Raw genomic sequence first — 27,768 nt, 5'->3', positions numbered from 1 at the left:
ATGGGAAGGAGGAGTAAAGAGAAACTAGCCAGGGTAAGAGGGAATCTATAGTTATGTTGTCTGCTCAGGCAGTGGAAGGGTAGACAAAGTCCAATCAGCTTTGTATAAACAAGAAACAAGCGACTGTGGATACTGGAATCTGGCTCCACACACAAAGCACTGGGAGGAACTCAGTGGGTCACCAGCAGGTGGAGCCGCTGAGTCTCTCCAACACTTTGAGGAACTGCATGAAGCTCTTTCTATCTCTCTCTCTCTTTCTCTCTCTGTCTGTCTGTCTCCCTCTGCCACTCATAGAACATGCTCTTGTATCTCTCTCCTCCCTCAATTCTAAGTTCTTTTTGCCTCTTTTCCGCCGTAGATCATTACATTGTTGTGTTTTTATTGTGATTATTTAATTGGTGGCTCGGGATGTGCTCATCAAAGTGGCATGATCTCATTGTGCTCTCTGCCTCCTTTTATCTCCTCCTCCTCCCTGACCCCCATCCCCCTCCACCTTCCCCCCACCAGAGTTTATCTCTAGGAGCTCAAGGCAAGCCCGGGCGACCTTTCTGACTGGTCCCAGATTCAGGTGATGTCATCAAAGCGAAGCAGACGCCTAAAGATAACGAGCACTACATATTTCTTCACTGATCAGCAAAAGCTGGAGGTGGCTTTCAGTGGACATAATGTGTTAGAACTTGCATCATCTCAGTGGTCTACTGTATTATAATAATCTTAGGATTAAAAAAAAGAGAAAATGGCATTTTAAATGATTAATAATAATAGTCTTTTTAGTGTTTCTTGATTTATTTTGAAATTAATTTTGAATCACAGATTTTTTGCCTCCTTTTTGTGTTATGTAGTGATGTAGTTTTTAGTCTGTGTATTATAGTTCTGAAATACCATTAATTCTGCACTGTAATCTCTTCAGACTGTGTGTGTGTGTGTGCGTGTGTGTGTGTGTGCGTGTGTGTGTGTGTGCACACACACATGCAATTATCTGTCTGGGAAAAAGCTTCCTATTCCTGTTAGTAACAGCCCCTCCACCACCCGCTCTCACCCCCCCCCCCACCTGTCCCGCTTCCACTAACCACCTCCCCCTCCCACCCCCTCGCCCCTGGGGTTTTACTGATCTGCTGGAATGGTAAACAAGGGAGAGAGAGAGAGCAGGGGAGGTCAGGGAGATTGGCTGAGGTGAAGTTACCATGATAGAGGAGGCAGTGGAGATTGTCTTCGTTTGGAGGGAGAGTGAGTGGTGGGACATTGGGTGAGTTACTTTCTCGAGACACTGAAACAGGACAAGGGAGAATCTGCCCTGCTTCTTAATGTTAACGTCAATAAGGAGCAGAGAAGTAGCTCGACTAGCAACCAGAAATAAATCTATTTTTTTTGTTCTGTGACAGTATCTTAATCAGCTCTACTTTTGGCAATAAGGTCGGGACTGTGAAAATTCTTTTCCTGATCGTTTTTCTATAAGTGCCGTTTTCTCACATTTTTTGAGGCTTTTATTGGGTCGCCATTTAAAAAAAAAGAGGTGTTTGGAGTTTATTTTATTGTTGTTGTGAATTCTCGAATACTGTAAATAATAATTCCAAGTAGCTGGATTTATTCTATTCAAAGAGACAGAGATTGAGCGAGAGAGGGAGAGAGAGAGAGAGATGGGGTACAAATATTTGGGGTTTGGTTTTTTGAAACTGGTGCTGCTGTAGGGTAGTCATGAACTTGACGAGATAAGGGTTCTCAAACTAGGAGTGAGTTGGGAATCCCTCCAAGTCTGATCACCCAAGCTGCCCTTGGATGATACCCTAGTTCAACACTGTACAGCCTGTTCTGTAGTTATCTCCAATAGAACTGTTGACTGCCCTCAAATCATTATGTTAGTTTCCGGTCGATTTCAGGCCCAGGCCAACACAAAAGAGAGAGATGCCTTCAGCTGTTAGACTGGCGTTACCTCAATTGTGTAGTTTTTAAAAAGAAACCAATTGAATATTTCACATCAGGAATGAAAAAAATATTTTTCACTTCATTGTCTGAAATAGATGAAATTAAATGCTAATTTATACAAGATTCAATTAATTAAATCATTAATTTTTTATGAAAAAGGGGAAGGCTTGTAATTTCCCTTTTAGCCTTGGAATTAACAATAGCTTTTCTAATTTTTTTTCCACATTTCAGGCATTCTATTTTCTCTCCTTAATCTAAATGTTAGGTAAGAACCCTGCCATTGAAAGCGTTGCCTGTCTAACCATGCTGAGTGGCAGCATGACTCACAGACACCTTTTATCCACGTACTGAAATAGTGCAAAAACATGAGTTATTTTACGAATACCTCAGTGCTGTATTGGTTTCAGCATAGAAGCATTCTAAAGATTAATTTATTGTAGACGTAAAGATAATTAAAATTTAAAAAAAAACATTTTTGCACTGTGATTAGTAGGAAGCAACTGACAATTCCTATTTGCACATGTTGATTACTTGGCATTTTTACCTTTGCTCCCCTTCGACAGGGGGGCAAGGTGTGAAGGATATTCGAATTTCTTTTTTTGTAAACATTTTGTTTTTTTTATAATTAAATTGGGACAAGTAAGGCGAGGGTGGCATCTTGTTCGGTGGAGCAATCGGAAAAGGATTGTTGAAGGTTAAGTTAAAGAGTCTTACTACCTTTATAAAGCAATGCCACATCTTTAGTTTTAAAGAGACAAATAAGTAACACCTTAACATGCAGAAACTGGTACTAAAGACCCTTTGTTAACACACTGTTAAATAGTTGAGAAAACTATTACAAAGCGTAGCTGCTGCACTCCGGAATGACTTTGGGTTTCAGACTGATACAAGCCTGACTAGGGATTGAAGCCAGTGTCTATCTATTATTACAACGTTAGATTTTGGTGGATTTTTGACAGGGATTTTTTTTATTTTCGTTAGAGAAATCCCTGTTTTATTATTTTGCCTTCAGAACAACTGGTTTGTAAAATGCTGAAAATGTTTGAGATTTTTGTAAATGAGAAAAGACTTGTTTGAGGAGTGAAAACAAGAAATAATAATACACATTTTAAAAGTAAAAGGTTGTTCTTGGAATTAAAGTGGTTCCCTAAATTCAGATTACAATTGGGGAACATTTGTATTGATATACATACATAATATAAATATATATATTATATATATTTTTGGGGGGTTGTTGATAATTCTGTACTGTATTTCCTAGATTATTTCATTAACCCTTCCTTCCCTTTCACATCATGGAGATACATTTCCCCCTCCTGGAACACCACCCCCCCCCCAACTTCCTTCTCCTCCTCTGCCCCATTCCTCCTCCCCCACGTCATTAGACATCGATGTATTTTTTGCTAGTGTGTACAATTGCTATTGTTCTGGAGTGCTGTCTTTGATGCTTAGCCTAGTGATTTTTAAGACAAAATTAATTCTCTCTCCAATAATAAATCTTGTATTAGTAGTAGATGTATTGTAACTTTAAAAAAAAAGTTTAAAAAAAGCTTTTTTTAAAAAAAAATAAAAGTTAAATACAAACTATTAGATGTAGTTAAGTGAGATCTAGGACCGGTAAGGATAGGATTTCCTGTATTTAATAATTAATAATTAAAAGATAAAGGCAAATACTAACCATAATAATGTTGGGGCAATTCTGCTGATCTGACGTGGTTTCAATGAACCAAAGCTTTCATAACATTTTAATGCTGGCCAATTGGAAGGCATTAAGTGGATTCCCCACCCTTGTCTCTTAAAAGGGTCGCCATACTACCTTAAATGCTAATGCTAGATATGCAAGACTGGGTTTTTATTATTTTTAAGAGGGACGCAAGCTATAATTATGAAAATGATTTTATTAAGAAAAGAATCCATATTTTTTTAAAAGCTCAGATGAAATTGATAAAAAAAAGTGATTGTGTGATAAGTTTTAATGTTTATATACACATAAACCACTGTCCCAGTGACCCACAGCACAAATATTTTTCAAGAAATAAAGTATGTTTTGACGTGTCTGCCTATATAGTAAGGTTTCCTTTAGTTCTCACTCGTCTAAAGCATTGGGTTTGTTAAGGTTTTTTTTGTGACTGAATTCTGTCACTTTAAGACAGTCCATATGGTTTATTTTTAATTTTTAATTTGATCTGTAGCTTGGACTTTAAGGTAGCATGGCTCTGTAATTTGCTCAAGTTTTATTTTTCATTGTACAGCAGTTAACAGCTGATGAATGTCATACATCTTGCTTAGGCTAGTTTCAATTCATTGGGTAAGTGTTGGTGATTTTGTTCCTTTGACCTGAAAGGTGTTTGACTAAACTCGCTGATTGGATTTGGAACGTGAGGTGACGGGCTGGACGTGGGCAGGGGACCCAGGGCGGGTCACTGTGACAGGGCACTCTTGAGTCTAGTGCCCTTCGTTCCATGTGGCAAGCTCAAATCGTGATACCCCACCCCGCTTTAGAGTGACCGCCCCGGGGTTTAAAATGGCGGACGGTGGGAGGGATAGTGTGACCAAGGTCACACAAGATTTGGAATTGGTTCTGGGTTGAGAGGCTGGGCATGTCACCCCTTCCCCCATTCCCCCCCCTCCCCCACCCTTCTGCATCTGGTTTCAGTAGCTCTATTGCTGTGGCATCAGGGAACGAATTCTTTGACTCATCGTGACCAATTTTTCCTGGAATTGACAGTGAAATTCTTAGGGACGTTCTGAAAAGGTGTAAAGACACCGTAAAATCTAACCCCTTCCTTTAACTTCTGAATTGCACATCTTCTGACTCTTTCAACTGGACATTCCAGAGTTGGCAAGCAGAATAAGCAGGGTAGATTTGTGGGAAAGTGAAAGTGGCCTGGAACTGTGTATTGGTGAGGAGGTGTTTCATGTGTTCAGGACAAAATTGGCAGTGCTAGTGATTTAACTGTAAGGAATTTCAAGTTGCTTCTGCCCCTAAAGATAACCTTCCACTTGCACACAGCAGACCTGAGAGTGGCTCTTGTGTAGAACGCCCATATGGTGCACTGATTAGAGCCCCGTGACCAGCTCAGCCTTTGACTGAAGACCTGAGCAGAGGCCACACAAGACGTAGCAGCTGCCATTCCTCACTGTGCTCCAAGCCTTCCCTATCTCAGTTCAGAGGACAATAGCACAATCTTCTCTGGTGCCGTGTAAATCAAAGTCAAAGTAAGTTTGTTATCAGAGTGTGTATATGGCACCGGATACAACCCCGAGATCATTTTCTTGCAGGCATTTACAGGAAAATAAAGAAATGCGATAGAATTCATGAAAAATTATGCACAAAGAAAGACTGATAAACAGCCAATATGCAAATGAAGACAAATTGTGCAAGTAGAATATAAGCAGTACTAAGAACATGAGTTTGGGTTGTGGAGTCCTTGAAAGTAAGTCTGTGGGTTGTGGAATCAGTTCAGCGTTGAGGAGAGTGAAGTCATCCACCCCGGCTCAGGAACCTGATGGTTGAAGGGTAGGAACTGTTCCTCAACCTGGTGGTGTGGGACCTGAGACTCCTGTACCTCCTACCTGATGACAGTTGTGAAATAGGACGTGGCCTCTTGTTTGCCTCTCTTGCTGTCCGTCAGTACCCTCACAGACTGCATACCAGTTACCCTCCCTCACCCTGGGCAGAAGTGATAAACCAGGCTAGTCTTCCTTGAAACCTGCGATGCTTTGGGGCAGGGTACTGGCTTCCGAATATTGAGCAGAAGTCTGCAGTTCCAATTAGAAGAAGGCTAACTGCTCGGCTTTGTCCTTGGACAGGGGAGATCTTTGACATCCACCGAATGCTGATGGAAGGCCTTCCTATGCAGGACCCTGTGATCGTCAGGACTGATGCCCCCACATTTGTTCTCAGGCATTTCTCCCCCTCCGCCACCATTTCTTCATATAATCCAGCAGAAAGTTGCATTTCATCCGCAGAATTTTTCAACAGGTGGTCAAACATCCAACTGAAAAGGACACATCCAAGTTGTTTGCAGAGGGGTGATTGGATGTTGGGGTCTGATGGCAGTCCTGCTGATTAGCTGGCCACAGTTCTGCTGTTTCTGCTAAGCACTACTCTCGACTTTCTTCGCCCGATGTTGTTTGCTCAGGAGTTTGGGTTGCAGGTGAAATGGTGAAGGTTTGTGAAGTGCCTCTGATACATGTGGTGCACTGATGTAGGAGAGCCCAAAACATTTTCGGAAAAGTGTAGGGAAATAGAGGCAAACGGGTGGATTATTGGAGCACAAGGCACTACAGGTGCTGGAATCTGCTGGAATAACCCAGTGGGCCGAGCAGCGTCTGTGGGGTGAGGGGTGGGGGAAGTAATCGCCAGTCAGAATCGTGCAGGGTCTCAACCTGAAACCAGAAACGCTGACAATTGCACCCCCCCCCACGCCCCCCACAGACGCTGCTCAGCTCACTGAGCTTCTCGAGCAGATTGTTCCTCTTGGTGGATTACTCTTGGGTGAACTTGCCCCCCGTTTCCAAATTCCATGCTGAAAACTTTCTCTCTTCCCCAACACATAGTCAGCACATGACGCTCCCCACAAATTCCCTGCCCAGTGCAAACTGCCTCCGTAGCTGTCCAGGGTTCAAATCCCAATCCGGGGATCTCAAGCACAAAAATCCGGGCTGACTTAACCCTCCCCCTGACCCTCCCCCTATGCAGGACATGGTGCCATCCTTTGGGTGAAAGTTTCGAACCCAGCCGCCTCAACTCATTCAGCATTGACAAGATGGGCCGAATGGCCTGTTTCTGTGCTCTAAGGTTCTATGAACGGATGAGGAAGGTCCCCTGAAAGTATCGCCCAGCAGATATGAATGTCACCTGTCAGGATCACGTCGTTAGTGGGATCTTGCTGTGCAGCAATGTTTTTCCTACGTTGCAACAAGCCCTACGCAATGAAAGTACTGTCGTGGCCAGAGGTTTGTGGAAGATGCTACAGAAGCTGTTGTCCTGTTTGAACTTCCCTGCCTTTTACAGAACCTTGTTGTTAATACATCACACCAGGCTTCCTTGGGGCTGCGGCAGGGGTTGGCACAGCTCGTATCCCCTCTCCTCCATCACCACAGTTCTTCCCAGCCGGGACCTGGAGAAAGAGAACTCCAGCCAAAAGAGAGTGCTTCCTTTAATCGTCGGCACAGCCCGTGACGACGTCGGACAACACTGCTTGTGTGACATGCTGCCACCTGTGAGAAAACAGTGGAAAGTTTCACTGCTGGTCGTCGAACCTTGTGTTCCTGACTATTTCAGGTAGTAAATACTCAGAAGGTACTAGGAGTACTTTCCACACACCTCCCACCTCAGTAACTCCTCTCTGTAACAACAGAATCTTGGAAACTGCGGATTTCTCTACTGGAGCATATAACTGAAAGTACATGAACATTCAAAGAGTTTTGAACACCAAGAAAATCCAGAGATGTGAGAACTGGAGAAGGAAATCATTCCAGAGCACAGGATGGTAGCTTTAGTGAACAGCAGATCTGGTAGTCGGGATCACCAGCTTTATTTTCTCTCAACAGCTACGGGCTTCCACTGACCCCACTGCCTTCCATAACTTTGCAGATCTTGGGAGTGACAGGCGCTGAGAGACCAAGCTGGCCTTTGAAGCAGGATAGGAGTAAGAGTTTAAAATCGTACGTCATTGCGAAGTCTGGAAGCCAGTGGCTGCTGCCACACTGCATTCTCGATCCCAGACGCTCTGCTCCGAGTTGGGTCATGGGAAGCAACGCGCAGGAAAACGTTTAAGGATGTGGACAGCATCTCCTCGAGGAAAGGCAACATTCCCAGTGCTTCCTGGAAATGGCCGGCCCACAGTCGGCGCAAAGTGCAGAGGGAGCAGTTGGGGTGATATCAAGAACCTCGAATCCCTGCATCAGATGCACTGAGAAGTCCTCAGTAAGCTTCTCACAGAATACCTGCCCCAGTGGGGCATCTCCCGTCGTGTCTGTGAAAGACCCGGGTAAGTGGGACTAACCCAGTTGGGCAGCTTGCTCACCAGGGACGGACTGGGCCAGCAACCTGTTTCTCTGACGTATAGCTCTTATCACACGACGGCTCAGATCTCGACCCCGTCACCCACCCCAGGACGCACAAGGCCAGTGTAAACCTCGATCCCGAGGAAGAAGATCCCAAATGCTCAATAGTCTGAAGAAACTTCTGATGAAGGGTCTCAGCCTGAAATGTCAACTGTTCATTTTCCTCCATTGATGCTGCCTGACCTGCTGAGTTACTCCAGTGCTTTAACATAGAATACCACAGCATAGCACAGGCCTTTTGCCCCACAGTCCTTTCATCTACTCCATGACCAACCTAACCCTTCCCTCCCACATAGCCCTCCATTTTTCTATCATAATGTGCCTACCCAGGTGTCCCAGATAGGTATCTGCCTCTACCACCAACCCTGGCAGCGCGTTCAATGCTCCCAACACTCCCTGTGTAAAAAGCACTACCCCTGATATCCCTCCGATCCCCTTAAAATTATGTCCTCTGCTATTAGACATTTCCACCCTGGGAGAAAGGAATACTCTGTATGTATGCGTTACCCCTAACCTGCTTGGTTTGTTCTGACTGGCTCCCTCCCAAATATTTACTAAATCTCAGCAATCCATCCCGAAGTGAGGCGTGGTGGGACGTGCTGAGGCTACGGAAGGCAGCACCAAATGCAAAGTTGCTTTCACACACACACAAAGAACATTGCTGAATCCCAGCACAGACAAGGACTTGCTTCCCCCCTCTAGGTTTCTCTGCCCGAATCAGACTGCCAGTTTCCTTGTCCCGTTGCCTCTAGATTGCTTTAAAATCGTGCGGTGAACAGAATCAGGCTTAGTATCACTGACCTACGTCATAAAATTTGTCGTTGTGTGGCAGCAGAACAGTGCAATATATTGAAAAGTTACTATGGTATAAAAAATAAAACAGTGCAAAAGGGAGCAAGAAGTGAAGTAGTGTTCGTGGTCCATTCGGAAATCTGCTGGCGCAAGGGAAGAAGCTGTTCCTAAAACGCTGAGTGTGTGTCTTCAGATTCCTGCGCCACCTCCTTGATGGTAGTAATGAGAAGAGGGCATGTCCCAGATAGTGAAGGCCCTTAATGGCCAATGCTGCCTTCTTGAGGTATCGCCTATTGAAGATTTCCTCGATGGAGGGCAGGCCAGTGTCCATGAAGGAGATGGCTGAGTCTACAAGCCTCTGCAGCTTTTTCCGATCCTGTACAATGGCCCCTCCATGCCAGATGGTGATGTTAGAACACTCTCCGCTGTATTTTGCTGAAGGCTTTGGTGGCATACCAGATCTCCTCAACTTCCTAATGAAATAAAGCTGCTGGTGTGCCTTGTTCGTAATCGCATCGATATGTTGGCTCAGGGTCGATCCTCAGAGATGCTGACACTCAGGAACTTGAAGCTGCTCACCCTTTCTACTGCTGAACTCTCGACGAGGACTGGGGTGTGTTCCCCCAGCTTCCCCCTTCCTGAAGCTACACTTTCTGTTCCCTTCTTCTGTGGCTGGGGAAGCCGTCAGTGGGCACCATGAAAGCAAAACTAAATCGCTATCTTCCTGTGAATTCTTCCCTCAGGAAAGGAATTGTATTGAAAAACCTTCTGAGTGAGCAATGGTGGTGTTGAAGATTTTCTGTTGTGTCGTGTCCATCGTATTCCCAGATGGGCAGAGGTTGTTTTTGCATCAGACAGCATCGAGGACTCAGGAGTACTCCAGAGGGGACTTTGGCCCCATCAGCTGGATTGAAGCTGTCCCCAGTCCCAGGGGGTGACACACTTACATCGTGAGCCAAGTGTCTATTCAGAGGCCTGGACGTCTGACTAAGGCCGTGCTGGGGTCTTTGACCTTATTATGATAATGTGAAGACCACCCACCTGCATCAGGTTGGGAGGTGAGGACTTCCCTTCTTCTTTACTCCGTCTGGCAAAGGGCATCGTGCCAAGGAACCTCATCTCTGAGATATCGCAGCACTTTAGATGCAGGAGTATTTTGAGCTCGTGTTGTGCCATCTCTCCGCACAGGCCCGCTGTGGGATACTGAGCCCCATTCCATGCCCCCCCCCATTCCCTTTCCTCTAAGGTCAATATCCGAAGTTGCCTTCCCTTGTCCTTGTGGAGACACAAGAGACTGCAGGTGCCGTGTGCTTTGAGCAACACACAAAACGCTGGAGGGACGCAGCAGGTCGGGCAGCATCCGTGGGGGACAGTCGACATTCCGGGCCACGACCCTTCACCTGGACCCAGGAAGTCCAGATGAACCGTTGACTGACCATTTCCCTCCACGGATGCAGCCTGACCTGCAGGATCCCTGTAGTGTTCTGTGTGTATCTCTTGTCTTTATCTGTCTTCTGTCAGAATCTTTCTGGCCACTTTCAAGAGGGTCGCTGTCAAATGCATTATGGGAAATACTGTGGTCAGGAAAGGCACTACATGAACGAAGGGTCGTACTTATTGAAGTTTTATCCTGGTTCTGGTGAAGAGCAACTGATAACAATTGATGTTCTTTTGATTGTTTTACTAAGCTTAGCTCCCAGGCCAAGAATTAATCTCATGCTCCCTGCACGGTTGTAACCAGTGAGTTAATCGTTGCCGGCTGGTGGGAGGTAAGATGTCTGCTGACAGATCAACTTCTTCAGACTGACACGGGTGGGAAGTCCTGTCGACTCAGTACATTGCTGGAAGGGAATGGCCAGGCCGCTGGTGGTCAGCGACAGATACAGTCCTTAGTTTGAGTAGTGCTCCTCCCTCCATTTTAGCACAGATCTCAACCCAGATGACCCAGAGTTAAAGGCAGCAATGTTGCCAGTTGACCAGTCTGTGGGTGGACTGGCAGCAGGGACAGATGTTCCCCAGATGTTTGGTCACTGTGACTCCCTCCCATCCCCCCGCCCCTCTGATCTCACCTCACTACTAAAGTCCGAAGCAGCAACACTGTAAACACAAATTGTGAAGGCATCTTTCAGGTCCCTGTGTACGGCTAACTAAGCCCTGTTGTAAAATATGTGGATGGGGCTCTCTCACATCACAGATGGGGAAAGTATAATTTTATATTTGTATTTTCAAAATAATAAAAAAAGTTTGTGAAAGGTTTCCATCCTCTACGTGGTCCAGAAATCAATGTGTTTGTCCGAAAAATTAAAAAAATAAAACTGTTTTCAACTCAGCTCTTGTCAATGCTTTCAGTGTTAGTGTGGTGGGTGATGAATGTCATTCAATATCTCCAACACATCCACAACTTCCGCCATCTTCGGTGGGATCACCTTTCCATACTGTCCCCCTCGGTTCTCCGCAGGGATCACTCTTTCCCTAACTTCTGCACTTGTCCCTCTCTCCGTGACTTTCCCTGCTCTCATCCCTCTCTCCGTGACTTTCCTCTATTCTCATCCCTCTCTCCGTGACTTTCCCTGCTCTCATCCCTCTCTCCGTGACTTTCCTCTATTCTCATCCCTCTCTCCGTGACTTTCCCTGCTCTCATCCCTCTCTCCGTGACTTTCCTCTACTCTCATCCCTCTCTCCGTGACTTTCCTCTGCTCTCATCCCTCTCTCCGTGACTTTCCTCTACTCTCATCCCTCTCTCCGTGACTTTCCCTGCTCTCCTCCCTCTCTCCGTGACTTTCCTCTGCTCTCATCCCTCTTCCTATGACTTTCCTCTGCTCTCGTCCCTCTCTCCGTGACTTTCCCTGCTCTCGTCCCGCTCTCCGTGACTTTCCCTGCTCTCGTCCCTCTCTCCGTGACTTTCCTCTGCTCTCGTCCCTCTCTCCGTGAATTTCCTCTATTCTCATCCCTCTCTCCGTGACTTTTCCTGCTCTCATCCCTCTCTCCGTGACTTTCCTCTACTCTCATCCCTCTCTCCGTGACTTTCCTCTGCTCTCATCCCTCTCTCCGTGACTTTCCTCTACTCTCATCCCTCTCTCCGTGACTTTCCCTGCTCTCGTCCCGCTCTCCGTGACTTTCCCTGCTCTCGTCCCTCTCTCCGTGACTTTCCTCTGCTCTCGTCCCTCTCTCCGTGAATTTCCTCTGCTCTCATCCCTCTCTCTGTGACTTTCCCTGCTCTCATCCCTCTCTCCATGAATTTCCTGTGCTCTCTTCCCTCTCTCCATGACTTTCCCTGCTCTCATCCCTTTCTCCGTGACTTTCCTCTGCTCTCATCCCTCTCTCCATGACTTTCATCTGCTCTCGTCCCTCTCTCCGTGACTTTCCCTGCTCTTGTCCCTCTCTCCGTGAATTTCCTCTGCTCTCATCCCTCTCTCCGTGACTTTCCTCTACTCTCATCCCTCTCTCCGTGACTTTCCTCTGCTCTCCTCCCTCTCTCCGTGACTTTCCCTACTCTCATCCCTCTCTCCGTGACTTTCCCTGCTCTCATCCCTCTCTCCGTGACTTTCGTCTGCTCTCGTCCCTCTCTCCGTGACTTTCCCTGCTCTTGTCCCTCCCTACTGATTCCCCCCTCTGGGCACTTATCCCTGCAGCAGCACTAAGTGTTACACCTTTTCCCTCACCACTTTTCAGGGTCCTTAAATAGTCCCTCTATATTCAAGTACAAGGTTAATTGTCATTCAACCTTACACACGAACACTGCCAAATCAAACATTGTTCCTCAAGGGCCAAGGTGCAAAAGACAGTCACACACCACACAGGGCAACACATTACGATTGCAAAACAAAATGTATGGTTTCAAAAAATATGTAGCCTAAGTCCGAGAGTCCTGGTCAGTATATTGATGGTGCATGGGATGTTGTCCTGGAGCCATGTTTCTACAAGAACAAGCACGCAGCAGTCCCTCAACCCAGCTGACTCAAGAGTTAAAGACAGCCATGGTGCCATTTGACCGTCTACAGGTGGCCTGGCAGCAGGGATAGATGTTTGCTCACTTTCTTCCCCTCCGCTCCTTCGCCCTCACCTCACTACTAAAGTCCAAAGCGGCAGCAGTGTAAACGCAAATTGTGAAGGCACCTTATAGGTCTCTGTGTATGGCTAACTGAGCCCTGTTGTGAAAGAAGAGGATGGAGCTCTCATCGTGCACTAGTGCAGTCAGAGGTGAACACAATCCAGCTTCTGCCCACGATTGGCAGATTCGGGTCTGCCCAAACTGCACCCATTTACAGACCCTGCCTGTTATTAGTTCTGCTTATTGTAGACCAGAGGTTCCCAACCTTTTTATGCCGTGGACCCCTACTATTAATGGAGTCCATGGGCCCCAGGCTGGGAACCCCTGTTGACACTCCATTTACCGTTTACTCTCCAATCTAGACACAGACTCCACCAACTGTTCGACTTTGCCAGTAGGACAGAGCACAGTTCAGGCTCTTTGGCACAGAGTGTTGGTGTCAAGCTGTATAAATCTACTCAATGATAAATTTAACCCTTCTGTCCCACGTAGCTGCCTCCATTTTTCTTTCATCCATGTGCCTATCTAAGAGTCTCTAAATGTCCCTGATGTATCTGCCTCCACCACCACCCCCAGCGGTGCATTACAGGCCCTACCACTTTCTTTGCGAAAAAACTAACTCTGATATCTTCCCTAAACTTTACTCCACTCACCTTAAAACAATGTTCTCCTATATTAGTCATTTCCACCCTGGAAAAAAAGGTACTGTCTGTCCACTCTATGCTTCTTTACAATCTTGTACACCTCTATCAAGTTGTCTCCCATCCTCCTTCATGCCAAGGAGGAAACGTCTAGCTCGTTGAGCCTTTCCTCATGAGGCATGCTCTCTAATCGAGGCAGCATCCTGGTAAATCTCCTCTGCGCCCTGTCTAAAGCTTTCGCAACCTTTCCATAACAAGGCACCGGAAATGAACACAATACTCCCAAGTGTGGCCTCGTCAGGGCTAACCAGAACTTATTTGACGGCACGGTAGCATAGTGGTTGGCAAAAAACTATACAGCACCAGGGACCCGGGTTCAATTCCCACTGTTGCCTGTGAGGAGTTTATATGTTTTCCCCATGACCACATGGGTTTCCTCCGGGTGCTCCAGTTTCCTCCCACACTCCAAAGACTCAACAGTCAGTAGGTTAATTGCCCTGTGATTAGGATAGGATTAAATCGGGGCACTGCTGGGCAGCGCAGCAGTTCCACGCTGTATCTCAATAAATAAATAAACATTTCTTCCTAACCTCCCAGTCAACTTCAATGGATCTACAGATGTTTACCCAAAGATCCTTCTGTTCCTCCACACTGTTAAGAATCCTGCCGTTCCCCTTGTACTCTGCCTTCAAGTTTGACCTTCCAAAGTGTATCTCACTTCACACTTTTCCAGGCTGAATCCACCTGCCACTCCTCAGCCCAGCTCTGTATCCTGCCAGTGTCCCATTGTAACCTTTGACAACCTTACACTATCTACACCACCACCAATCTTTGTATCATCTGTAAAGTTATGTAGTTATAAACTCTTCATTCTATCGTGCCCATCATAGAAAGCATCCACTCTAGACAGGCAAGAGGTTGCAAACACTCACCTTAAGGACCGCTGTACAAACGAGTTCCCCTGATACTATTAAATTCAAAAATCCAATATGCATACAGTACTGTGCAAAAGTCTTAGGCACATGTAAAAAAATTCTGTAAAGTGAAGATGCTTTCAAAAATAATGAAAAGTTTCTAAATATCAAACAAAATTACTATCAAGAGTAGGTAGACAGTAAAAAATTAAATCAGATCAATATTTGGTGTGACCATCCTTTGGCTTTAAACTGCGTCAATTCTCTTCAGCACACTGTTGTGCAGTTTTATAAGAAAATCGGCTGGTAGGTTGTTCCAAGCATCTCGGAGAGCTTGCCACAGTTCTTCTGCAGACTCCGGCTGTCTTGCTTGCTCCCGTCTCTCCAGGTAAACCCAGACAGCCTCGATGATGTTGAGATCAGAGGCCACACCATCTGAAACCATGTAAAATCATAAGGTTGCCTAAGACTTCAGCACAGTACTGTACGTACTGAAATGTCATCCATTTGTAGAACCAAAATGGAAGTCTGTGCTGCAGGCTTTTGATAAGAGACTCACTGTGAGTACTAGAAACAGTTCCCTCGCATTCCATTTTATCAGCCTTATGCACTTGTGAAGCCATTCATTACAACACTGGAGATGTGAGTATCACCACACCTGGGGCAGCAAGGCAGTATAGCGGTTAGCTTAACACTCTTGCTGTGCCCGTGACCCAGGTTCAATTCCCGCTACTGTCAGTAAGGAGTTCATTCATACTCCCAGGAGGTTTCCTCCCACATTCCAAAGACATACAGGTTAATAGATTAATTGGCCATACAGGTGTAACTGGGCGGTATGGGTTTATTGGTTTGTAAGGGTCTATTACCATGCTGTTTCTCTAAATAAAAAAATATATTGAGTGATTTTTGTGTATTTTTCCAAGATTTCCAAAATCAACCTACAGACATCTATAAAAACAAAATCTATTCATTACCTAATAAGCAGACCCAAACGCCTAATTCTGTTCCTATGTCTAATGATCTTAAGTGAAGACCTGTAAGTTAAAGTAAAAAAAAACTGCAGATGTTGGAAATCTGAAATTAAAACAGAAAAGGCAGGAAGCACTCAACAGGCCAGAGAGCATCCGCAGAGAGAGAAACACTTAACATTTCAGGCTGAAGGCCTTACACCTGAACTGAGAGTAACTCCCACGGACTTGCTTTCTATCTTTCCCAGTTCTGAAGAGCGGTTCTCAACCTGAAATGTTAATTCCCTTTCTCCCTCTGCTGATACTGCCTGACCTGCTGAGTGATTTTTGTTGATATTAAACAAGTGAATCGATCATTCTGTTGGAGAGTGGTGCCCAGCCTCTCAGCCCTGCATTGAGCACCATGCCTGTTCATCGGTTTGGAGGGATATGTTCCTCACCCTTTGCCTGAAGAAGTTTATTTTAATTCCTCTCACTGATTTACCTGAATGGTTCTGGTCCTCTCATTTTGCCTGATTTCAAAACAATTTCAAATCCTATTATCCAAACGAGAACACCATCCCTGACAATGAATTGGTTTCATTCTTGCAGCCGTCCATAATTTGATTTTGTTCTTGCATCGGAAAATACACAAAATCACATAATATGGTGATCACAACTCCACAGTTTGGTAAAAAAATTGTGTCAAAAATACATAAAACTGATAAGAAAGAATAATTACAAAACTAAAGCAACAGGAATTCTGCAGATGCTGGAAATTCAAGCAACACACATCAAAGTTGCTGCCTGGCCTGCTGCGTTCAATTACAAAACTAGCTCTGTTTGTAGAAACCGAAGTACACTCAGTGGCCACTTTATTAGGCACACCTCTACTACTCATTAATTCAAATATCGAATCAACCAATCACAAGGAGCAATTCAATGCATAAAAGCATGCAGACATGGTCAAGAGGTTGTTGTTCAGACCAAACATCAGAATGGGGAAGAAATGTGAACTGAGTGACTTTGAACTGTTGGTGCCAGATGGGGTGGTGTGAGTATCTCAGAAACTGCTGATCTTCTGGGATTTTCATGCACAATTCTGTAGAGTTTACAGAGAATGGGGCAAATAATAAACAAATCTGGTGAGGAGCAATTCTGTGGGTGAAATTGCCTTGTTAGTGAGAGAGGTCAGAGGAGAATGGCCAGACCGTTTCAAGCTGACAGGAAGGCAACAGTAACTCAGATAATCACACGTTACAGCAGTGATGCGCAGGGGAGCATCTCTGAATGCACAACACGTCGAGCCTTGAAACGGATGGGCTCAGCAGCAGACGACTACAAATGTACACCCAGTGGCCACTCTACTAGGTACAGGAGGTACAGAATAAAGTGGCTACTGGGTGTACATTGGGCTTTCAAATGTAATAATATTATGGAAGCTCCTTTATAAATAATGGTGGCCATAGATTGTGCATTATTCAAAGTTCAAAGTGCATGTATGTCATCATGTCACCCTGAGATTTGTTTTCTTGCAGGCATTCACAGTAGAACAAAGAAATGCAGTGGAATCTGTGAAGCTACACACGAATAACGTGCAAAAGAAGACGAGCTGCAAATACGTAAAGCAAATAATAAATAAATAAATGAATAAATAAATAGTACTCCTGAGAATATGACTTGTAGGGTCCTTGAAAGCTTGTCGATAGTATTAGTCCAAGGATGGTCCTGCAATCTGTTTCATGGTCTCAACAGGCTTTTCCCTTACTGCTGCAGTGTGCCAATATTCAGAGATGAAAATGGGGACCAAGCTAAGCCAGTCACCAATAAATCCACCGACATTCAGGAAAGGCTAGCTTGCCGAAGAATGGGAACGGAGAACTCGCTCCTACAGGGAAGGGTTGGAATGAGCAACATGGGACCACTTAAGGGGAGGGTGGAACGAGCTTCCAGTGGAGAATGAACAATTGCAACTTCGCAAAGCATGAAAGGGCTGCTAAAGTAACGTGGGAGGAAGGATCAGCTGTACAAGAACTTCAAGGACAATCTGAAGCTGGTAAATTGGTTTATCATTACCAGATACCAAGATACAGTGAAAAACTCGGCTTTGCACATTCGACTTCATACATTAAAACAAAATGGGAGAAGGAAGGAAGGATAATAATCTCCGAGGAAGACTGGACAATAATATGGAGGTGTACCAGTTCACAGAAATGCAGGGAGTTCGGGTGGAAAAACTTGATAAGATATTTTATTACACCCTCTCAGAAATCCCATTAGGATACTAACCTCCTCGTTTGCTGGAGAAATTGTGGGAATCAAAATACAAACCATTATCATATTTTCTGGGAATGCCCCGTTGTCAAAAACTATTGGAGTGGGATACATAATGCCCGACAAGCCATCTTTAAATGTGAAATACCCTTAGAGAGTAAGACCATATATTTTGGGTTTATACCTCAAGAATGGTTGAAAAAGAGATAAATATTTAATGAATATACTGCTGGTGGCTGGTAAAAAGACCCTTACCAGGAAATGGTTATCACGGGAGAGCCCAACTTTAAATGTACGGATGGAAATTACAAGGGACATTTACAAAATGGAGAAGGTAACAGCATCTGTTAATCATAAATTGGAACAATTTGATTCATGCTGGGAAAAATGGTTTAACTACATAACACCGCATAGGCCTGATTTTATTCTCACAAGTCAATGAATATGTTGTAAAAAAAAGAGATCACTCCCTACTCTGTACATAGTTTTCTTCTTTCGATTGTTCTTTCTTTCCTCTCCTTTCTATAAGTGTATACCTCAGATAAATATTATGTGGAGATTTGTGACAAATATGATTATATGATATATATGTACAGTATCTGAATTACATCTTATGGAAATGTTTGTTTGATGATTAACTTTAATAAAAAATAAGTTACAAAAAAAAATTAAAACTTGGCTTTGCATGCAGTCCATACAGATCAGTTTGTCCCATCACTACATCTACATTGTGTGTGTTACGAGACGCACCCCCCGCCCCCACAACTGAACCAGCTTCCGGGATTTAGATTCTCAAACTCCTCGGAGTACAGATAACTGAGGTGGCCCCTTTAAGGGCTCAGGACAGTCCTGCTAATCATGTTTTGAGTGCCAAGAACTGAGTATTTAAGGAACACCTGAACTTAGGTTCAGTGCTCAATCGTAAGCCTACTTGGGATATCGTCTAGTGTTTGTTTTGAGCTCAAATCTAGGGTAATATCGTGCCTCAAACCTCACTTCAGATATGCCAGCATTTGGGTCCAGTTCATCCTCAGCAAGGACTCTCATCACAGTATAAAGGAGAATAGTAATGCAAAGTTCAAAGTAAATTTATTATCAAGTACATATATGTTACCATATATTACCCTGAAATTCATTTTCATGCAAGCATACTCAATGAATCCTTAGAATAATAACCATAACAGAATCAATGAAAGACCTCCCAACATAGGCATTCAACCAGTGTGCAAAAGAAAACAAACTGTGCAAATATAAAAAGAAAGAGATAATAATAAATAAATAAACAATAAATATCAAGAACATGAGATGAAGAGTTCTGAAGGTGAGTCCATTGGTTTTGGGAACATTTCAATGATGGGGCAAGTGCAGTTGAGTGAAGTTATCCCGTTTGGTTCAGGAGCCTGGTGGATGAGGAGTCATCACATTGTGGGCCGGAGGGCCTGCACTATGCAGTCTGTTTGTTCTATGTTCTATATTCTATGAACAACATAGGACAGAGAACAGTGCAGGTGCTTTGACCCATGATGTTGTGCCAACTTTTTAACCAACTCCTCGATCAAGTAACCCTCCCCTCCTACACAGCCCATAACCCTCCATTTCCCTTACACCCACCTGCTTGGGGGAAGAGAGGCAGGCAAAGCTCAATATGGGCTAAAAAAACAGCAATTCATCTTGGTACAATATAGCCTCCAGGACTCAGGTTTCAGGTCACAGAACATGGAATGTAGAATAGTACAGTGCATGATGTTGTGGCGACCTTTTAACCTAGTCCAAGATCAATCTAACCCTTCCCTCCTGCATAGCCCTCCACTTTTCTATCATCCACGTGCCTATCTAAGTGTTTCTTAAATGTCCCTAATGTACCTGCTTCTACCACCAGCCCTGGCAGCACGTTCCATACACCTATCACTCTCTGTGTAAAAAAAACCCGACTTCTGACATCCTCCCTATACTCTCCTTCGATCAATTTAAAATTATACCCCCTCAAATTCATCCCCTGGATGAAACATTTCACCGTATGTTTCAATGTACATATGATTAACAAATAAACCTCATCTGATCTATGGAGATTTGTGAACTGGGGTTTTTGGTATGGGTTTAGACAGGGGTAGCAGATGTGATTGCCGTAAAATCAGCTCTGGTTCACCATTGTCTTTCAGGCAAAGAAATCTTCCCATCCTTTCCTGATCTGGCTCACATACGACCCCAGGCCACAGTAAGGTAGCTGATCTGCCCTCCACAGCAGACCAGTTAGATCAAGTTCAATGGATACTCACCTCATCCCGGCGCCATGGTGGCGTGGCGGTTGTTTCCTTACTGCCCGTTACGCCACTGGCATTTAGGTCAGCTTTGAAGGTCCTTTAAGGATTCTTCATTGCTGTTTCCGTCTCCATTGCAGTTTCCATATCAAATTTGTTTTACCAGTCAGGGTTGCTAGCTCTGAGCTGAACCCCTGACTCTTAGTCTGGCCTCTACACTTTGACCTGTTTGGCATGGGTGACCCTACCAAGAGTCAAAGCACAAGGCCCTGACTCCAGCCGATATAGGTCTCTAGGTCATTGAGGCACACAGTGTGATCCTCTTGGACAAAAGCGGTGTTTTGAGCGAAACTATTACAACTCAGGGCGTCGGAGTTCGGGGTTCAATTCGCCATCTTCTGTAAACAAGATTGTACATTCTTCCCATGTATGTGTGTGTTTCCCCTGGGTGGGGGCTCCTGTTTTCCCCCAGAGCCCAAAGACGTACTGCTTGGTAGGTTAATCGGTCATTGTGAATCATCCTGTGATCAGGCCAGGGTTAGATCAGTTGGTTGCTGGGGGGCAAGGCTCAAAGGGCCAGAAAGGTCTGTTCCATGCTGTATCTCCAAATAAATAAGAAAGAATTCTTTTTAAAACCTTTTTTTCTAAAGAGAGACAATGGATCCAAGAAAAGAGGACAGGATTCCAGAGGGAATGTAAAAAAAAATCTCATTTAAATTAAATTAATTTCTTTCACCCATGATCTGGGTTAGATGAACCTTTTGCTGAAGGAAATGAAAATTAACAGGAAATATCACAAGGATTCTGTCAGAAAATGAACAAAGACCCATCAGGAAATATCTTATTACTAACATTGTTCTTGTGTTTCACTACAAGAAGAGGTTTGATGATTTGCGAATCTTTAATGTGGATTTATCAGTGCAAGAGTTTCTGACATAAATCATTAATATTCCGTCCTTAATGTGGTAAAATACATTATTCTCATCAAAATGCTCCCTTTAGTGATGTTCCAAGAAGGCCATAACCTTGTCGTAGGGTTTGGAGGCTTGCATGCCTCAATGACCCTGAGTCAGGGCTTCAAGCTTTGGCTCTTGGTAGGGTCACCCATGCCGAACAGATCAAAAAGTAGAGGCCAGACTAAGAGTGGTCCACCAGTCCTCCAGGTTTGGAGGTTCAGCTCAAGGCTAACAACTCTGACTGGTCAAAAAACAATTGTTACAGATACAGCAATGAATAATGAACAGCAATGAACAAAGACGGCGATGGAGGATCTTCACTGCTACCCTAAAAGCTAGCAGTGTAATGGGCAGATGAGTTCCTTTAGTGAGATTAAGAAGTTTGACAGAACTTTGAACAGAAATGTCACTTTTGAAGGAGAAGGAGACCTTAAAAGGGAAAAAGTAGGCAGGGAGGATTAAAGAGCATATTGCAGAATTCTGGCATTGGATAATGTGACAAAGCTCTGTCTTAGGTCCACAACCGCGAGGAGCCAGCATTCTCTCAAGGGGCTGAATGGCCTACTTCTGTGTTGTGAGAAGTAATGAAATAAAGTAATGGGGAGCTTTGCTTGCATGAATTGGCCGCTGCATTTCCAATGTTACAGCAGAATTTGAAAATGTGTCAGTGGCTTCAGAACTTCTTCGAGTATCCCAATTCCCCTGCAACATATTCCCTCTTGCATTCCCAATCTCTCCCCCAACTCTTATACCACCCACCTACACCGGGGGTCATTTACAGTGACCGATGAACTTTCCAGCATGTCTTTGGGACGTGGACGGGAACGGGAGCACCACGTCGTCGTAGAGAACACGTTCAAACTCCACACTGCCAGCATCAGGAGTCACGATCGAACCGATGCCCTTCGCGACTCAGGTCTTAGATGAGACCTTAAAGTGAGACTCTGCCCTTGCAGCTAGGCATCAGAGCTCCATGGTACAATGTAATCATGTCAGGGGAATCTGAGGGGAAACGTCCTCACAGATTCACGCAGACTTGTAAATTTACAGTTTACACAGGTGTTGCCGGCGCCTGAGGATCTGAGTTACAGGAAAGGGTTAATCAGGTTAGGTCTTTACTCCTCGGAGTGTAGGAGACTGAGGGGAGAAACAAAACTATCAGGAGTAAAGATAAGGTAAATGCAAGCAGGCGTTTTCTCCTCAGGTTGGGTGAGACCAGAACCAGAGGACATAGGTTTAAAGTTCAAACTAAATTTTATTATCAAAGTGCATATATGTCACCATATACAGCCCTGAGATTCATTTTCTGTGGGTATATTCAGCAAATCTATAGAATAGTAACTACAAACCCTATTTCCAGATAAGTTGGAATATTTTCCAAAATGCAATAAAAACAAAAATCTGTGATGTTAATTCACGTGAACCTTTATTTAACTGACAAAAGTACAAAGAAAAGATTTTCAATAGATTTACTGACCAACTTAATTGTATTTTGTAAGCATACACAAATTTAGAATTTGATGGCTGCAACACACTCAACAAAAGCTGGGACAGAGGCATGTTTACCATTGTGTTACATCACCTTTCCTTTTAATAACACTTTTTAATCGTTTTGGAACTGAGGATACTAATTGTAGTAGATTTGCAATTGGAAATTTTGTCCATTCTTGCTTGATATAAGACTTCAGCTGCTCAACAGTCCGTGGTCTCCGTTGTCTGATTCTCGTCTTCATGATGCGCCATACATTGTCAATAGGAGATAGATCTGGACTGGCAGCAGGCCAGTCAAGCACACGCACTCTGTGTCTACAAAGCCACGCTGTTGTAGCCCATGCAGAATGTGGTCTGGCATTGTCCTGCTGAAATAAGCATGGACGTCCCGGGAAGAGAAGTTGCCTTGATGGCAACATATGTCTCTCTAAAATCCTAATATACGCCTCAGAGTCAATGGTACCTTCACATACATGCAAATCACCCATGCCGTGGGCACTGATGCACCCCCATACCATCACACATGTTGGCTTTTGCACCTTTCGCTGATAACAATCTGGATGGTCGTTTTCATCTTTGGCACGGAGAACTCGACGCCCGTTTTTTCTGAAAACTAGCTGAAATGTGGACTCATCTGACCACAGCACAGGGTTCCACAGTCTTTCAGTCCACCTGAGATGAGCTTGGGCCTAGAGAACTCGCCGGCGTTTCAGCATAGAGTTGATATATGCTTTCCTCCTTGCGTAATACAGTTTCAAGTTGCACTTCTGAATGCAGCGACAGACTGTGTTGAGTGACAATGGTTTTCCGAAGTGCTCCCGAGCCCAGGTAGCTATAATTGTCACAGTATGATGGTTTTTTAGGCAGTGCCACCTGAGGGCTCGAAGATCACGCTCATTCAACAGTGGTTTCTGACCTTGCCCTTTACGCACTGAGATGTCTCTGAATTCTCTGAATCTTTTCACAATATTATGTACTGTAGATGTTGAAGGACCTAAATTCTCTGCAATCTTGTATTAAGAAATGTTCCTTTTGAACTGACTAACAATTGTCTCACGAATTTTGGCACAAAGGGGTGAGCCACGACCCATCCTTGCTTGCAAAGACTGAGCCTTTGATGGACGCTACTTTTATACCCAGTCATGATACCTCTCCTGCTACCAATTAGCCTGCTTAATGTGGACTCTTCCAAACTGGTGTTACTTGAATATTCTGTGCACTTTTCAATCTTATTTTAACTCTGTCCCAACTTTTGTTGAGTGTGTTGCAGCCATCAAATTCTAAGTTTGTGTATATTTACAAAATACAATTAAGTTGGTCAGCAAAACTATTGAAAATCTTTTCTTTGTACTTTTGTCAGTTAAATAAAGGTTCACGTGAATTAATATATCACAGATTTTTGTTTTTATTGCATTTTGGAAAATCTCCCAACTTTTCTGGAAATGGGGTTTGTATAACAGGATCAATGAGGTATCAACTACAGTGCAGAAGACAACAAACTGTGCAAACGTGAATATAAATAAAGAGGAAAAAGTAACGAGAACATGAGATAAAGAGTCCTTAAAGTGAGATCATTGGTTGTAGGAGCATTTCAATGATGGGGCAAGTGAGTGTAGGTATCCCTTTCTATTCAAGAGCCTGACGGTTGAGGGGTAGTAACTGTTCTTGAACATATTGGTGCGAGTCCTGAGGCTTTCGTATCTTTTACCTGATGGTAGCAGCGAGAAAAGAGCAAGGCCTGGGTGGTGAGGATCTCTGATGGCAGATTCTGCTTTCCTACAACAGCGTTTCGTGTGGATGTGCTCAATGGTTGGGAGGGCTTTACCTGTAATTCACTGGGTTGAATCCACTAGCTTTTGTAGGATTTTCCATTCAAAGGTATTAGTGTTTCCATACCAGGCTGTGATGCAGCCAGTCAATATATTCTCTACTAGTGCAACCACACATCTATAGAAGGGTGAAAGGTGAAATATGTTTTATACTTTACACTTTATTGTCACCAAACAATTGATACTAGAGTGTACGATCATCACAGCGATATTTGATTCTGCGCTTTGTGCTCCCTGGAGTACAAATCAATAGTAAATATAAAAAATTTAAATTACAAATCATAAATAGAAAATAGAAAAGGGAAAGTAAGGTAGTGCAAAAAAACCGAGAGGCAGGTCCGGATATTTGGAGGGTACGGCCCAGATCTGGGTCAGGATCTATTCAGCAGTCTTATCACAGTGGGAAAGAAGCTGTTCCCAAATCTGGCCGTACGAGTCTTCAAGCTCCTGAGCCTTCTCCCGGAGGGAAGAGGGACGAAAAGTGTGTTGGCTGGATGGGTTGTGTCCTTGATTATCCTGGCAGCACTGCTCCGAGGGGAGTCTGAGAGGGAAGGTCTGGGTGTGGAAGTGGTGGATGTGGGTTCCATTGTAACACGTAGAGAAGTTTGGATTAAGTACAGGGATGGGAGGGATGTGCTCTGAGTGCAAGTGATGGGACTAGACGGAAATCGGGTCGGCATGGACTAGGTGGGCAAAAGGTCCATGCGCTGTAGTTTTCTATTTAGAAAACAAGGAGGTCTTATTCTGTTCTTACTAACAATTTAGGTACTTACGCGCACAGAAATATGGTTCTGTTATTGGAATTCAACAGCTTAGACCCAGAATGGGTAACTCAGCACTACTTTTTGACCAGGCTATGATCTACAGTGATATCCCTGATAGAAATTTATAAAGTTTTGAGAGGCGTAAATTATCTTTTAAAAGTTGCAACTTTCAAATTACAACATTTTAAAATTATAAATATCCTTGTTTTCTAGATAGAGCACTACAGCACAGAAACAGGTCCTTCAGCCCATCTAATCCATGCTGAACTGTTACTCTGCCTAGTCCCATTGACCCACACCTGGGCCATGCCCCTCCTCACCTCCCACCCATGTACCGATCCAAACTTTTCTTATACGTTACAACTGAACCCACATCCACCGCTTCTCCCGATGTCGAAATGTCTAATACTCAAGGACGTGTATCTAAGGTGAGAGGGGAAAAGTTCAAAGGAGCTGAGTGGGACGAGCTTTTCTCGAGACAGAGAGTAATGGGTTTCTGGAATGGGCTGTCATGGGTGGTGGCGTTTCAGATAGGCCCATGGATGAACAGAGAATAGTGGGATATGGACATTGTGTAGGCAGTTTAGTAATGTGTCATTATCGTAATTAAGAAGATTAGTTTTACATATCACATGAACCTCGAAACATACAATGGAATGTATCATTTGTGTCAAATTAAAATCAGTGATGATTGAGGATTGTGCAAGTGTGGCCATGCTCTGGCACCAACAAACCATGTCTGCTATTCATTAACCATAACCACACATCTTTAGAATATGGGAGCAAACTGAGGGAAACGCATGCTGTCATGGGGAAAATGTACAAACTCCTAGAGACAGTGGCAGGAAGCCCCTGTCACAGCTGAGCACCTCTGCAATGGGGCACTGTCGCAGGAAAGCAGCATCCATTATCAACGACCCCCTCCATCCAGGCCGCGCTCTCTTCTCACTGCTGCCATCAGGAAGAAGGTACAGGAGCCTCAGAACTCTCACCACCAGGTTCAGGAACAGTTATTACCCCTCAACCATCAGGCTCTTGAACTGGAGAAGATAACTTCACCCAGCTTCACTTGCCTCATCACCGAACTGTTCCCACAACCTATAGGCTCACTTTCAAGGACTCTTCATCTCACGCTCTCAATATTTATTGCTTATTTGTTTATTATTATTACGATTTCTTTATTTTATTTTTGTGTTTGTTGCCTTGTGCACATGCATTGTTTGTCCTACTGTGGCTGGACTTTCACTGATTCTATTTTTTTCCTTGCATTTACTGTGAATGCCCGCAAAAAAAGTGAATCTTAAGGTGGTAGATGGATATATGTGTACTTTGATAATAACTTTACTTTGAACTTTGAACCCAATTGGTGACTGGGGGCACTGAGGTAGTGTCACTTTAACCTTGATGTTAACATGTTGCACAGTGTGTGCTGAAAAACCGGTTCCTGGTCTGCACTGTCCTACATATGAACGAGGAGTGCCCCAAACAGGGAGATCAAATCTGGTTGTTATCATTTTCCTCCTTATGGGATCTTGTTGTGCCCAATAGGTTGCCGTGTTCCTACATTTCACTTTATTAGGTACGTCCTGTGTTTGTCACTGAGTGTATGTCTGTGGTCTTCTGCTGCTGTTGCCCATCCACTTCGTGTTGTGGGTTCAGAGATACTCTCCTGCACGCCATCGTTGTAACATGTGGTTGTTTCAGTTACTGTCGCCTTCCTGTCAGCTTGAACCAGTCCGGCCATTCTCCTCCGACCTCTCTCATTAATAAGAACTGCCGCTCTCTGATGTTTTGTCGTTTTCTGCACTGTTCTCTGTAAGCTCTAGAGACTGTTGTGCGTGAAAATCCCGGGAGATCAGCTGTTACTGAGATGTTCAAACCACCCTGTATGGCACCAACAATTGTTCCCAGGTGAGAGTCACTTAGATCACATTTCTTCCCCATTCTGATGTTTGGTCTGAACAACAACTGAACCTCTTGACCATGTCTGCATGCTTTTATGCATTGAGTTGCTGCCCCATGATTGGCTGATTAGATATTTGCATTAATAAGTAGGGATGCATATGTACCTAATAAAGTGGCCACTGAGCATATCTTACTCACACGTATCATGTTTTCAAGGATCTGAGACTGCATGAGGTGCATTAGAATCACAAATCCCAACAGAACAATATTATTCATTATCAGCTGTTGGAAACCCACAACCTACCCATAACCAGCACCAGCCGACTCAGCATCAAGGACTTACTTACAGTATATAAAGTGCCAGGAAGGACCAGTAACTTTATGAAGGATCCCATCCACCCTGCTCAGGGACTGTTTGTCTCTCTCCTGTCAGAGAGGAGGCTACATAGCATCCATACTAGCACCACCAGACTCAAAAACAAGCAGTAACACTGATCAACACCTCCACCCACTAACCCACCCCACCACCACTACTTTACTATTTCCTGTCAGAGTCAAAGTTCAAAGTAAATTTATTATCAAAGTACATATATGTCACCATATAGTACCCTGAGATTCGTTTTCTTGTGGGTATACTCAATAACCTTCTGTACCTCCCTCTGCAATTGGATCCTTGACTTTCTAACCGCAAGACCACAATCTGTGTGGATTGGTGATGACATCTCCTCCTCGCTGATGGTCAACACTGGTGCACCTCAGGGGTGTGTGCTTAGCCCACTGCTCTATTCTCTGTATACCCATGACAGTGTGGCCAGGCACAGCTCTAATGTCACCTATAAATTTGCTGATGATACAACCATTGTTGGTAGAGTCTGAGCTGGAGATGAACTGTGTACAGGAGCGAAATATACCAGCTAGTTGAGTGGAGTCACATCAACAACCTTGCAC

At 44.2% G+C, this 27,768-nt stretch overlaps 1 protein-coding gene across 13 annotated transcripts in view; it reads left to right on the top strand.

Annotated features, from left to right (window-relative positions):
* The window catches only part of msi2b (musashi RNA-binding protein 2b), a 639,735-nt gene extending 633,868 nt beyond the window's left edge, over positions 1 to 5,867 (top strand). For all 13 annotated transcript variants that reach the window (XM_072243487.1, XM_072243483.1, XM_072243482.1 and 10 more), the window contains one exon: positions 508 to 5,867. The gene's annotated coding sequence lies outside the window, so the exon portion shown is untranslated. The remainder of the gene's footprint in view (positions 1 to 507) is intronic.
* The last annotated feature ends 21,901 nt before the right edge of the window (positions 5,868 to 27,768 follow it).

This window comes from Mobula birostris, chromosome 25 (genome assembly GCF_030028105.1).
Source record: "Mobula birostris isolate sMobBir1 chromosome 25, sMobBir1.hap1, whole genome shotgun sequence".
Taxonomy (NCBI): Eukaryota; Metazoa; Chordata; class Chondrichthyes; order Myliobatiformes; family Myliobatidae; genus Mobula; species Mobula birostris.
The sequence above is the reverse complement of the archived record's forward strand: the minus strand, read 5'-3'. Positions and strand labels throughout refer to the sequence as shown.